This window comes from Macrotis lagotis, chromosome X (genome assembly GCF_037893015.1).
Source record: "Macrotis lagotis isolate mMagLag1 chromosome X, bilby.v1.9.chrom.fasta, whole genome shotgun sequence".
NCBI classification, from domain to species: Eukaryota; Metazoa; Chordata; class Mammalia; order Peramelemorphia; family Peramelidae; genus Macrotis; species Macrotis lagotis.
The window spans coordinates 254,705,929-254,716,607 of record NC_133666.1 but is presented as its reverse complement, the minus strand read 5'-3'; the positions used below and the strand labels follow the sequence as shown (position 1 = coordinate 254,716,607).

At 39.2% G+C, this 10,679-nt stretch overlaps 1 pseudogene; it reads right to left on the bottom strand.

Annotated features, from left to right (window-relative positions):
* Nucleotides 1-279: 279 nt before the first annotated feature.
* LOC141499008 (eukaryotic initiation factor 4A-I-like) lies at nt 280-6,761 on the bottom strand (annotated as a pseudogene).
* Between the last annotated feature and the right edge of the window lie 3,918 nt (nt 6,762-10,679).

The window sequence follows — 10,679 nt, the reverse complement described above, 5'->3', positions numbered from 1 at the left end:
TGGCACTTCCATTTTGTGAAAATGTACAGGCTGATCTGTCTATTCTCGATAGCACATCTTAGGCACTTAATAAATTCTTGTTTCCTCCCTCCCTTCCTCTCCTTCTTCCCTTCCTCCCCTCCTTTCCTTCCTTCCTTCCTTCCTTCCTTCCTTCCTTCCTTCCTTCCTTCCTTCCTTCCTTCCTTCCTTCCTTCCTTCCTTCCTTCCTTCCTTCCCTTCCCTCCCCTCCCCTCCCTTCCCTTCCCTTCCCTTCCCTTCCTCCTTCCTTTCTGGGTGAAATCAGGTGAGATTGCCCTTCAGATCAGGACAGCCACATCGAGAGCCAAATGGAGATGTTATAGAAGTTCTTGATATAAGAAGTTCTTCCTCTGTCACCATGTTGATGGATACACCTTTTTGATCAAAGTGCCCAACCTGACCAGTTCTATGAATATAAATCTCCCTGTGATGAGGTCATAATTAATAGCCAAAGATACTTGCTGAATATCAATGCTGCAGCATTGATAATAAGCACCTGACAGGAATTTGAGCAAAACTCTCTCTTCATTACTTCATGTTTTTTTTGGTCCATATCTCCATGCATTGCATAGACAAAGTCACAGGCATGCATTTTTCTCACTGAACCAATCCACTCTTTGATGGGTATTGATGAAGGTAACAGCTTATTAAATCATTGTTTCATACAGATTATGCAAGGTTTCTAGCTTCCATGCCTCTCTATATTTATGTAAAACTGATCAATGCCTTCCAATGTCAATTCCCCCTTCTTGACTAGAATCCTGATAGGATCATTAATAAATTTCTTAATCACTTCCAGGACATCTGAGGCATGGTGGCTGATACGAATTCTACCTGGATATTGCCACTGAATTTCTGATAACTGAGTTATCATAGAGCTAGTCCTTAAAATCACAACTCAACATTTCATCTGCTTCATTCAGAACAAATATCTTAATGTATTTAGGAGATAAGGATTGCTGGTTAAGCATGTCAAAGACATGGCCTAGGGTGCCCACAATGGTGTGGGGAGCTTCCATCCACAATTTCTGAACCTCAGCCCTAACATTAGTTCCTCCAAAGCAGGCATGACATGAGGCACCCATGTGGTCTCCAAGTGACATCACTACCTTTTAGATTTGTTGATCTATCTTTCTAGTGAGTGCCAAAACCAAGACATGTGTGGCCTTTAAGTCCAGTTCAGTCTGTTGCAAAATGGAAATGGCAAAGGTAGCAGTCTTCCCAGTCCCAGACTGGATTTGAGCAATCCTATAATAACCCTAAGAATTTCATGTTTCTGAATAGCAGATGGTTTGTAAAACCCATAGAAGAGATTCTGAGAAGTTCATATTATCAAAACTATCCACGATCTCATTCCAGTTACTCTCAAATGACATCACCAGGGTTTATTCCATCAGGGCCATTATCCTATCTGACTTGCAGACATGATCCTGAGAACTAGTTCACCATTTTTTTTTTGAACTGGCTCCACTATAACAATTCTTATCTGCCCTTCATTATTTTGATTGTGCTCTGTTTAGACTTCTCCACACTTCATTTCTGGAAATGTCTTGAGTGTGAGCTGCTATACAAGCAACTAGATCTAGGATACAAATTTTGTTTCATTATTTTTTGGAATGATGTGTGAAGGATTATATTTATGGGGGCTGAATTTTGTAAATACACATGGATACATGTAATGAATGCTATAGTATAATAGCATGTAATATATAGTCTAATTTAGTTCAGGGCTGTGCAACATTACTTTTAAAAGTTTTTTATTGAAACAATAGACAATATATTTTGATTTGCCATTTTAGTGACAGCTCTGTGGTAGCTTGGCTTCTTTCTAAAGCATTTAGTAAACCCTGTTTAGTTCAACCAACATTTCAGCATTAGACTGGGTGCTGGGGTTGCAAAATCAAAAATGAAACATCCTCTGCCCCCAAAGAATTTATATTCTATTGATAAAATACAACATGAATACAAGTAAATAAACACAAAATATATGTGTACTAATACAAAGTAATTTCAGCAAGGAGAGAGTATTAACAAATGGGGGAAATCTGGAAGAGCCTCCTGTAGGAGGTAAAATGTGACCTGGGATTTGGAGAAAGATGAGAAACAGCTTTACAAAGATGTGATATCTTATACAGGAAATAGCTACAAGAGAGGTTTGAAGGAAGGAATGCAATATGAAATAAGACTGTGAAGGTAGTAGGAACTAGATAGTAGAGTTATAAATGCAACTATTGCAACAATCCAGGGGAGAGGTGATGAGCATCTGAAATCAGGTGTATATTGGTTCTTGTCCTTCATTGTCAAAGAAGACCAAAATGACCTCACTATGAGACAAATTACAGTATATCTGATTGTGGTTGATCAGACCAATTTGAACTCGGAATGCTCTACCACAGGTCGAGAACAAATAGTCCATGTGAACACCTGGGTGTTTACTCTAAACTTACATATGTTACATTTCCTTTGAGCTGCTTCAATTTTGCCTTCCTCAGAGAGCACAGCATCCTCACTGATGAGGACAGACACACCATGCTGGGTGTTCCTGTGCCAGTGTCTCCCATGCTGTACAATCAGTTCTAAAGTTCTTCAATGAGATCTTCAGGGTGTCGTAGTATTGCTTCTTCTGACTCCCTTGTGAGTACTTGCCCTGTGTGAGTTCTCCAGAAAATAGTTTATTTGGCAAGTGTACATCTGGCATTCTTACGTGTCCAGCCCATCATAGCTGCACTGTCTTTAGTAATGTTGGAATTCTAGGCAGTTTAGCTCAAGAAAGGACCTCATTGTCTGGTATTTTCTCTGGCCCTGTGATCTACACAATCTTCCTAAGACAATTTAAATGGAAGTGATTCAGTTTCCTGACATGGCGCTGGTAGACTGTCCAGGTTTCACAGGCACATAGCAATGAGGTCAGCACAATGGCTCTGTAGATCTTCAATATGGTAGTCAGTCTAATATCTCTTCTCTCCCACACTTTCTTTCAGAGTCTCCCAAATACTGAGCTAGCTCTGGCAATACAGATGTCAACCTCATTGTCAATGTGAACCTCCCTGGAAAGGACAGTGCCAAGGTAAGGGAACTTGCCCACAGTATTCAGTTTACTGTAATTGATGGTTCCACATATGGATGGCTGATGGAGCACCTGTGTTTTTTTTTTTGGTGTTAATTGTTAGACCAAAATTTGCACAGGCCACAGAGAATTGATCCATACTTTGTTGCATCTCAGCTTCAGAGGCTACATTGAGTGTACAGTCATATGCAAACAGAAGATTATGCACCAACACTTCCTCCATTTTGATCTTGGCTTTTCAATTGAAGAATTGCCATCACTGCAGTAGCTGACCTTGAGGTCATGTTCATCCTCAGTGAAGGTATTTGATAACATGGCTAAAAATATCCTTCTTTCACTCCATTGGTGACCGGGAAATCTTGAGAGCATTGTCCACTATGCTGAACCCAGACATGCATGCCATCATGGAACTGATGTACAATACTTCTCTGGGCAATCAAATTTTGACATAATCTTCCATAAACTGTTGTGACAGACATATCAGAGGCCTTGGTCACATTGACAAATATTGTGTACAGACCTCTGTTCTATTCCTGGCATTTTTCCTGGAGTTGTTGGGCAGCAAATACTATATTTACTGTTACTTGACTCTTTCTGAAGCCACACTGGCTCTCAGGGAGGTGACTATCTTCCAGGTGAAGGATCAATCTATTGAGAAGGACTCTGGCAAGACTCTTACCAGCAATAAGAAAAACATTCCTGTGATTGCCACAGAACAATCTATTCCCTTTACCTTTATAGAGATGGACAACGGAGGCATCCTTGAATTCTTGGGGGATAATCTCTTCATACCATATAACCTGGAAAATTTCAGTTTTGGAATGAGCAATGGACCCCCACCTTGTAGATCTCAGTGGGAATAGAATCAGCACCAGGTGCTTTGCCCCTTGAAAGGAGCCTAATGGCATTCGGAACCTCTCCTTCAGTTGAAACTTCAGCTAGGGACTGATTGACTTCAACTTAAGGGAAACAGTCAATGGCCTGTACAGTGATTGATGATGGTCTGTTAAGAATAGTTTGGAAGTGTCAGCCCATCTCTCTAGGATCATGTCCTCATCTTTAACCAGTGTGGATCCATCAGCACTGAGTAGTTGAGATACATAAATAAATAGCCTTTAGGGCATCATAAAAGCATTTTGGTTTGTTACTGTCTACATAAAACTGAATTTCAACAGCCTTCTTACTCAGCCAAGAGTCCCACATCTCTCTAAGTTTCTCTTGAACTTTACTTTTGATGGAATTAAATGCTGCCTTCTTAGACATGGATGAACTATCCTGCTGGTTAACCCTGTAGAGTTCTTGTTTTTCATTTATCAGCTTCTGTATTGCCCCATCATTTTCATCAAACCAATCTTGATGTTTGCTAGTGTTCTGGCCCAGATGAGCAAATACAGTGCACCAAATCTCTGAAAACTGCTCACTCTTTTTCTGCTACACTGTTGTCAACTGTGTGTTGGCTAAGTTTTCCCTCCAAGTTAGCAACAAACTGTTCCTGCTTAGAGAGACACTCTAATTTTTTTTTTTTTTTTGCAATGCACTGGGGTTAAGTGACTTGCCCAAGTTCACACACCTAGGTCATTATTAAATGTCTGAGGTCAGATTTGAACTTCTGACTCCAGGGTTGGTGCTCTAACCATGTGCTACCTAGTTGCCCCCCTTCAATTTTTTAAAAGTGTCTTTTGCTATATCTAATTTTTGCTATATCTAATATGTCATTTTTCTCCTCAAAGATATGATTTCTCTCTCATCACATTCAATTTTGATCAGTGTGTAGCATGGAAACAATTTAAAGATTATCAGACTGCCTTCTGTGGGGGGGATGGGGGGAGGGAAGGCAGGGTGAAAAAAATTGTAAAATTCAAAACCTTACAGAAAATGATAGGTAGAGACTACTATTGTATATAACTGGAAAGCAAATAAAATATTAATTAAAAAAGGAAAACACATGAGTGAAAAAAACAATTGAGCAAGCTCTTAGCACTAGGCACTTAATAAATGTTGATTGAATTAAATTGAATTAAAGAGGAAGGGTTTCCTCATTGAAAATTCCCTTATCCAATCCAGGACTTCTTCCTCAAAAACAAACAGACCAAAATCACCAAACAAAAACAAATTATTTTTTCTAGTATTTATTTTTACCTTGGGGCCACCACTTTGGTTGAATGTGAATATTGAAATTAGAGAGGATGAGTCTGTGATCAGTCCAGCACTCTGCACCACCCATTGCCTTTGTTACCCTTACATCCTTCCTGTCTCTTCTCCTTACAATCACATTGTCTAATAGACGCCAATGTTTGCTACAAGGGTGCATCCAGGAAATTTTATTGCATTTATGTGAACAGAAAACAGTGTTTCTGATAAGAAGGTCGTGAGATGCAAAATCTTCAGTAGAAGGTGACCATTGCGGTTTCTAACTCATTTCCTCCCAAGGACTCCTGCCGTGTCTGGTTATCTGAGCCTACTCTAACATTAAAGGCTCCTAGAATTATAAGCTTGTCCTCCTTTGATACGATGGTGATAAGGGTCTCCAGGACATCATAAAATTTTTCTTTAACTTCATTAATTTTCATCATGGTGGGAGCATAGGCACTGATGATGGTGGGCTAGCATTTCCCTAGAAGTGAAAAACTCATTGTCATGAGCCTATCTTTCACTCCTTTTGGTAGGCATTCAAAATGGTTGACTAGATTAGTTTTGATTGACAAACCTACCCCAGCTTCACTTTCCCCTTCACTGCAGCCACTCCAGAAAAACATGTATCCAGTGCCAGCTTCAGTTAGCAGGCATTCATTTGCCAGTCTTATTTCACTAAGGGCTGCTATTTGGATACCATACCTGCTGAGTTCTCTTGCAACAAGAACTGTTTGTCTTTCAGGTCTATTGGATCTTGTTTTGTCTATGAGTGTGTGCATGTTCCCTGTACCAACAATGAATGGAATCTTGTTTGAAGAAGTTTTTGTACATTTTTTTTTGTGCCCTGACTGTACTGTGAGATTCCCTGCTGCTGTGGTAATCAGGTCAGGGTTGGATAAGCAGACAATTTTGGGGGCACCTTTTCTGGCTCCTTCCTCATATCAGGAGGTGAAGCAGAGCGATCCTTAGAAGGGCTGCTCAGTCACCCAGGGGACTACCAAATCCCACTGCTGCTTTCAGTGAAGAAACAGCCCTATGGCCTGGGCCACCTCTGTGCAGGGTTGTGACTATAACTCCCAGTGTATTCGCATCTGCTGCTTCATCGCTTGCCTGTTGCAGCAGGACTTTGAGGAATGGTTATGAATGATATTTTTTGTTGCACATATAAATTGGATTTAAGTGAGGTAGAGCTGCACAAAGTCAACTGCCTCACTTTCTCTTCCAAAATCATCATGATCCAGCAGAGCAAAACAGTCAAAACAAGTGGTGATGGTTCTAGATGGAGTGGATGACTTCAGCATCTTTGATATCTAACCAAGCTCTAAAGCATGCCACAGCTGGCTTCTTGGCCATTGGAACGAATTGTTCTCTTCTACCTATTCCACCAGTGGAAGACTTCACATGCTTGGGGTAGACATCCCCTACTAATCACCAATGAGCTTGAGACTCCCTTGGTTACCCTCAACCTGGTTTAGCCCACCTTCCAAAATACCTGGTTTACCAGGATATGGCTGCTATGCATGCTATGGTTTCTTGGAGCCATGGGTGAGAGTTAGATTGCTCAGGTTGATATCAAACATAGAGAATAGCCCTTGCAAAGGGCTTGGCAGCCCTCACACCAAGACACTAGACTTCCTTGAACAGAGAAGGGGAAGGAAATCATAGAGGTCATGGAGGTAGGACCAATAAGATTTGGCAATAGATTGGGTATGGGAATTGAAGGAGAGAAGAATCAAAGTTAATCTCAAGTTCATGAACTTGGGAGACTGGAAGGTGATGGTGCACTGAGAAGACATAATGAAGAGGTGAATTTGGATGAAAGTATGATGAGTGCATATATGTTGTCAAGGGATTCTTCCTTATTGCATAAAGTTTGATACATATATGAGCTATGTAAAAGAGAAACTACATGATACAGAAAACATATATTGTTTCTGTGGAATAATTTCGACTCCAACTGAGAAATACTGCAGATACCTAAACATATCAAGTCTCTCATACATTATTGAAGAGAGATCCATTGTAATTCATCTCACACTGATTCGAAGGTACTGCAAGGTCACAGAGGCCCTTCCTATAATCTCTCCTGGACTCTGGTTAGGATGAAATACAAAACAGTTCATACCACAAGCTGATTTTTCTAATAACTTGTTGTGGTGTTGTGGGCTTCACTGTTAAACATGGCAACCATTTCTGGGAGGTAAAACTGCTCTGGAATTGAAATTGAAGCCCCAATGCAGATATGAATCATAAATAATAGGCAGTTAAAACTTACAAAATGGATAAAACTTACAGATTCTTTGGGCAACTTGAACCAATTTGATTTATCTGATGACTTAGGAGAATTAGATAGTTGACCCAAGATAAGTGTTTTATAAATAAATTATTTTTTAAAAAGGACAATATTTACACATACCCTTTAGTGAACTTCAAAGTTCATGAAGTTGGACAAATTTTTGGACATCATTTATGTTGTACTAAAAGGAAAATCTGCCTATGAATATATATAGTATCTATTATCATTATTAATGCAACAGCACAACAACCTGAATATTCTCCTTGTTGAAACCATTATTTTTGGACCTTGTTTTAAGGGAGGGGTGATAGATAGGAAGCAGAAGAAGAATGTGTCTTTGGGAAATACCAAGTAGGGCAGAGCAGAAGTTCTATCACAGCAGGGTGACAGAGTCCATGTATAGGAGGCTCAGTCCCTAGTACCTGCCACCTCTTTTGTATTTTAATACTTTGATAATTTAAAATATAAGAATTTTTATAGTTTAATATCAATAATTTGATAATTGGTTTATCAATAGCAATTTCAATAACTAAACAATGAAATAATTTAATAATAATAAAATTTAATATTTAATAATACTTAAATATAATAATTTGATCATGTGTGTAAAGCAGTATTAAAACTAACAGCATGAACAAACAGTAGACAAAGTAATTTAAAATATCTCAGTTTGAGTGTAAGTGGCAAACCAGTAAAGTGTTGCCTTTATCCCTATTGTTTGAGGAGTGATTTAATATAACTTAATTGTCTCTAATTTATAGCCTGTTTCAGTATGAAGAAACAATTTAAGGATTATTTATACTTATATTTTTATAGCAATTTTTGTTAAAAATTAATTTCTTGCATACAAATAAATGTTTTGTATCTAAGAGCAATATAATACATGTTTAGCCCAGTCACAGCCCTATACAGGTAGTCATTGCTGGGGCAGTGGTCCTGCAGAGATAATATATGGTGTGGATTTCTCATTTATGATTAATCTAGAGCTGTCTTTATAAATAAACTCAAAAATGAATCAATAACAAATATCTTACTCTAGAGCCCAGCTACCTTTTTTTAGTCAAATTCTTTCTCTCCAGAGTAGGGGAAAGATTAATATAAAAATATGTTGGGGCAGCTAGGTGGCGCAGTGGATAGAGCACTGGCCCTGGAGTCAGGAGTACCTGGGTTCAAATCCAGTCTCAGGCACTTAATAATGACCTAGCTGTGTGACCTTGGGCAAGCCACTTAACCCCATTGCCTTGCAAAAACCTAAAAACAACAACAACAACAACAACAAAAACATGTTGACCTACCTTGTGTGACTTGTTTCATGCTGCATAGTGATTATTTGTTCCTTCAGAACATATATTATCAGCCAGATTGAACAAGTGTGTGCTTGCCTAGGATAATCTGGAGCATTTTCCAAAAGATATCCAGTCTTATACCCATGAAGGAAGACCCCGTATCAGTTGGCTGGTTCACTTTGGGGAAGGGGCAGTATATGGGAGTACTTTTCTCTTTTCAATGAGAGACAATAATTTTTCTTCAGGTAAGGAATGAGACAGATTCAAGGGTCTGCCAATTGGTGTACTTGCTTTTTCCTTGAATTTGATCATCCATCTCCTTCATCTGTGCTTTTGCCTGGGCTGTCTTCCATGACAGAAATATACTCCCTCCTCATCTCTGTCACATAGAATGCCTTTAAGGATCACTTTATGGGTTACTTATCTATAGAAACCTTTTCCTGAGCTTCCTAGAGTTCTCTTAAAAATTTTGCCTTTGTATTCCCAGCAGGTCGGGAAGTGCCATATAAGTAATTGGCTCTTAAATGCTTATTAGATTATCTTGATTTGGACCAGATTTTTTTTTTTTTGGCAAGGCAATGGGGTTAAGTGACTTACCCAAGGCCACACAGCTAGGTCATTATTAAGTGTCTGAGGCTGGATTTGAACTCAGGTCCTCCTGACTCCAGGACCTGTGCTCTATCCACTGCGTCACCTAGCTGCCTCAGTTTGGACTAGATTTAACTCTCAGTCTTTGACTCTGCTTCTGAATTTTGATCCTGGGATGGAGGTCTATTCTAAGGAGATATGATGGTATCAATCCATGAAAAATTGTCTAGTCCAACTTGGTCTAGGCTAATGCTTGAACAGAGTTGAGGGAAGCTTTCCATGCTCAGTTTGCCCTGTAGCCAAGTAGTTCCTTCAGGCAATCCAGAAATAAATTATTTTTTGTTTTCCTGACCAAGTGAGCTTGAGTCTCAGTAGTGTAGCAGTTGTCTTCTGAAATGATTCAAAAGTCTCATGTGAATCTAGAGAGTGATGGAGGCATGAGAGAAGAAAGATGGTGTTCCCATGGGATGAGGTCATTTCTACAGTGTAGAAAGGTCAAGAAGACCTGACTAAGGGCAAGAACTCCACTGCTAGGTGAATGCCAGGAAAGTTCTAGGGCCAAAATGAAGCTTCAGGGAGCCAGGTCACCTGATGGTGCTACACAGAGTGCCAAAGGAACAGTAGGATGGTGCTGAGAGATGGGGATTCAGAGCGTGCGGGAGTGATAGTGGCCTATGACCATGGGAGAGAGGGAGCACACAGACCCCATAAAGGAAGACAGAGAAGCTATCACTGAAATAGCTTCAAGACCCATATTAACAATACCTGAGGCAGGAATTTTACTGGGTTTTGCTATGTGAGTTTTAGGGAGATAGGAGCTGAATATTTAAGGGGAAGGAAAATAAAATTTAATGGAAGGAGGAGGATAGATGATTTTAAAAAGACATAGGAAGATGTGTGAACTGAAGCAGAGTGAAGCAAATTGGAACTGAAGAACAATTGATAACACAGCAATATTCTAAAAATGAATGATTATGAAGAATTTTATAAACTTATATAGAATAAAATGAACAGAATAATTTGTACAACAATAATAATCATAATAATACTTACAAACAACTTTGAAAACTCTAGCAATTTTTTAGAGAAAAGTCTGATAGGTTATATTAATATATTGATATATAATCAATCGAACATCAATTTTAATCACTAAATCATGGTGATGCACCAATGGAGGGAATTTCTACCTTGGGAGTGTCCTATAGTGGTGAAATCATAAATCTGGATCAAAAAAAGAGCAAGACCATAGGATCAAGAACTTAAGAGGTTATTAAGTCCAAACTCTTCTGCC